Source organism: Mesoplodon mirus (genome assembly GCF_964341445.2).
Source record: "Mesoplodon mirus genome assembly, contig: HAP1_SCAFFOLD_74, whole genome shotgun sequence".
NCBI classification, from domain to species: domain Eukaryota; kingdom Metazoa; phylum Chordata; class Mammalia; order Artiodactyla; family Ziphiidae; genus Mesoplodon; species Mesoplodon mirus.
The window spans coordinates 748,829-753,312 of NW_028295786.1; positions in this window are offsets into that span (position 1 = coordinate 748,829).

The following is a 4,484-nucleotide window of genomic DNA, read 5'->3' on the forward strand; positions in this document are numbered from 1 at the left end:
TGTGATGAAAACGGCATGGGGCATTGTGTTGAAAAAGGCATGGAACCTTTTCGTGACAGGCTTCAAGGAGCATTCTGACGACAAGTGTCAGGGAGCATTTTGATGACAAGTGTATTGAGAATTGTGATGACAAAAGTCATGGAGCATTGTGATGAAAAGTGCATGGAGTATTGTGATGACAGGCATCATGGAGCGTTGGGATGACAAGTGTTATGGAACATTGTGATCACAAGGGTTTGGAGCATTGTGATGACAGAGGTCATGGATCATTTTGATTTCAAGGAGCATGGAGCATTGTGATGACAAGGGCATGTAGCAATGTGATCCCAAGATTCATGGAGGAGTGTGATGACAATGGTAATGGAGTATTGTGATGACAAGCGCATAGAGCATGGTAATGACAAAGTCATGTAGCATTTTGCTGACAAAGACATGGAACATTTTGATGACAGGTGTCATGGAGCACTGTGATGACAAGCGTCACGGAGCATTGTGAATACAGGGGTCATGGAGCATTGGGATGACAAGGGCATGGAGCATTGTGATGACAGGTGTCATGGAGCACTGTGATGAAAAGGGCATGGAATTTTGTGATGACAGGCATCATGGAGCATTGTGATGACAAGTGTTATGGAACATTGGGATCACAAGGGTTTGGAGCATTGTGATGACAGAGGACATGGATCATTTTGATTTCAAGGAGCATGGAGCATTGTGATGACAAGGGCATGAAGCAATGTGCTCTCAAGGTTCATGGAGGATTGTGATGACAATGGAAATGGAGTATTGTGATGACAAGCGCATAGAGCATTGTAATGACAAGGTCATGTAGCATTTTGCTGACAAAGTCATGGAGCATTGTGATAACAGGTGTCATGGAGCACTGTGATGACAAGTGTCACGGGGCATTGTGAATACAGGGGTCATGGAGCATTGGGATGACAAGGCCATGGATCATTGTGATGAGAAGGTCATGGAGTATTGTAAAGACAGGTGTCAGGGAGCATTGTGATGACATATGTCTTGGTCCACTGCAATGACAATGGCAGGGAACATTGTGATGCCAAATGTAATGGAGGATTTTGATGACATATATAATGGAGCATTGTGAGGACTAGGGCTTGGAGCATTATGATGACAAGGGCCATTGAGAATGTTCAGAACAAGGTCGTGAAGCATTGTGATGACAAGTTCCTGTAGCATTGTGATGAGAAATCCACAGAGACTTGTGATGACAAATCTCATGGAGCATACTGATGTAAAGGGGCATGGACCATTGTGATTACAGGGGTCTTGGAACATTGTGATGACATGGGCATGGAGCATTGTGAGGAGAAGGCCAAGGAGCATTCTGAAGAAATGTGTCATTGAGCTTTGTGATGACAAGGGCATGGCACATTGTATTTAAAGGGGTCTTGGAGCATTGTGATGAAAAGGGCATGGATCATTGTGATGAAAAAGGCATGGAGCCTTGTCATGACAGGGTTCAAGGAGCATACAGACAACAAGTGTCAGGGAGCATTTTGATGACAAGTGTATTGATTATTGTGATGACAAAGGTCATGGATCATTGTGATGAGAAGACCATGGTTAACTGTGATGACGAGTGTCATGGGGCACTGTGATGACAAGTGTTATGGAATATTGTGATCACAAGGGTTTGGAGCATTGTTATGACTGAGGTCATGGAGCATTTTGATTTCATTGTTATGACAATAGCATGAAGCATTATGATGATGGGCATGGTGCATTGTGATGACAGGGTTCATAGATCATTGAGATGAAAAATGGGCATTGAGCATTGTGATTACAGCGGTCTTGGAGCATTGTGAGGAGAAGGGTCATGGAGCCTTGTGATGAGAAGGCCACGGAACATCGTGATGGCAGGTGTCATGGGGAATTGTGATGACAGAGGTCATGGAGAATTTTTATTTCACTGTGGTGACAATAGCCAGAAGCATTATGATGAAGGGTATGATACATTGTGATGACAGGGTTCATGGAGCATTGAGATGAAAAGGGGCATGGAGCATTGTGATTACAGGGTTCTTGGGGCACTATAATGTCAAGGGCATGGAGCATTTTGATGAGAAGGCCATGGAGCTTTCTGATGACATGCGTCATTGAGCTTTGTGATGACAAGTGCATGGAGCATTGTGATGACCAGGTCATGCAGTATTTTGAAGACACGTGTCAGGTAGCATTGTGATGACATATGTAATGGCCCATTGTGATGACAATGGCTTGGAGCATTGTGATGATAAGTGTCCGGGAGCATTGTGCTGACAAGTGCTTGGAGAATTGTGATGACAAGGGTCATGGAGCATTCTGATGACAAGCTTGTGGAGTATTTTGATGACAATGGCATGGAGCATTTTGATGAAAATGCCATGGGGCATTGTGATGAAAAAGGCATGGAGCCTTTTCGTGACAGGTTTCAAGGAGCATTCTGACGACAAGTGTCAGGGAGCATTTTGATGACAAGTGTATTGAGAATTGTGATGACAAAGTCATGGAGCATTGTGATGAAAAGGGCATGGAGTATTGTGATGACAGGCATCATGGAGCGTTGTGATGAAAAGTTTTATGGAACACTGTGATCACAAGTGTTTGGAGCATTGTGATGACAGAGGTCATGGATCATTGGGATTTCAAGGAGCATGGAACATTGTGATGACAAGGGCATGAAGCAATGTGATCCCAAGGTTCATGGAGGATAGTGATGACAATGGAAATGGAGTATTGTGCTGACAAGCACATAGAGCATTGTAATGCCAAGGTCATGTAGCATTTTGCTGACAAAGGCATGGAGCATTGTGATGACAAGCGTCATGGAGCATTGTGAATACGGGGTCATGGAGCATTGGGATGACAAAGGCATGGATCATTGTGATGAGAAGGGTCATGGAGCACTGGGCTGAAAATATTCATAGAGTGTTGTGATGACAGGGGTCATAAAGCATTGTGATGACTACGGAATGGAGCATTTTGATGACAAGAGTCCCAGATCATTGTGTTGTCAGGTGTCATGTAGTGTTGTGATGACAGTGGTCATGGAGCATTGTGATGATATTGGCCATGGAGCATTGTGATGAGTAGGTCGTGGAGCATAGCGCTGAAAATATTCATGGATTTTTGTGATGACAGGTGTCATGGAGCATGAGATGACAAGGGAATGGAGCATGGTGATGACAAGGTCCTGGAGCATTGTGATGAGAAGACAATGGAGACTTGTGATGACAAGTCTCATGGAGCATTCTGATGAAAAGGGGCATGGAGCATTGTGATTACAGGGGTCTTGGAGCATTGTGATGACTAAGGCACGGAGCATTGTGATAAGAAGGACATGGAGCATTCTGATGACATGCGTCATGGAGTTTTTTGATGACAAGGGCATGGAGCATTGTGATGACAGGGATCTTGGAGCATTGTGATGAAAAGGCCATGGATCATTGTGATGAAAAAGGCAAGGAGCCTTGTCATGACAGGGTTCAAGGAACATACGGACAACAAGTGTCAGGAAGCATTTTGATGACAAGTGTATTGAGCATTGTGATGACAGAGGTCATGGAGCATTGTGATGAGAAGACCATTGATAATTGTGATGACACGCATCATGGGGCATTGTGATGACAATTGTTATGGAATATTGTGGTCACAAGAGTTTGGAGCATTGTTATGACAGAGGTCATGGAGCATTTTGATTTCATTGTGATGACAATAGCATGAAGCATTATGATGATGGGCATGGTGCATTGTGATGACAGGGTTCATGGATCATTGAGATGAAAAAGGGCATAGAGCATTGTGACTACAGGGTTCTTGGAGCATTGTGATGAGAAGGGTCATGGAGCTTTGTGATGACAAGGCCATGGAACATCGTGAGGGCAGGGGTCATGGAGCATTGTTATGACAGGGTTAATGGAGCATTGTGATGGCAAGGGCATGGAGCATTGTGATGAGATGGCCATGGAACATTCTGATGATATGCGTCATGGAGCTTTTTGATGACAAGGGCATGGAGCATTGTGATGACAATGGCATGGAACATTGGTCTAATAATTTTCATGGATTATTGTGATGACAGTTGGAATGGCGCATTGTGATGAAAAGGGCATGGAGCATTGTGATGACCAGGTCATGCAGTACTGTGAAGACAGGTGTCAGGGAGCAATTTGAGGACATATGTAATGGCCCATTGTGATGACAATGGCATGGAGCATTGTGATGCCAAGTGACATGGAGGATTCAGATGACAAAGGTAATGGAGCACTGTGATGACAATGGCTTGGAACATTGTGATGACAAGGGTCCGGGGGCATTGTGCTGACAAGTGCATGGAGAATTGTGATGACAAGTGTCATGGAGCATTTTGATGACAGGGCTTATTGAACATTGTGATGTCAGAGGTCATGGAATATTGTGATGATAAGTGGATGTAGCATTGTGATGACAGGGTCATGGAACATTGTGATTCCAGGATT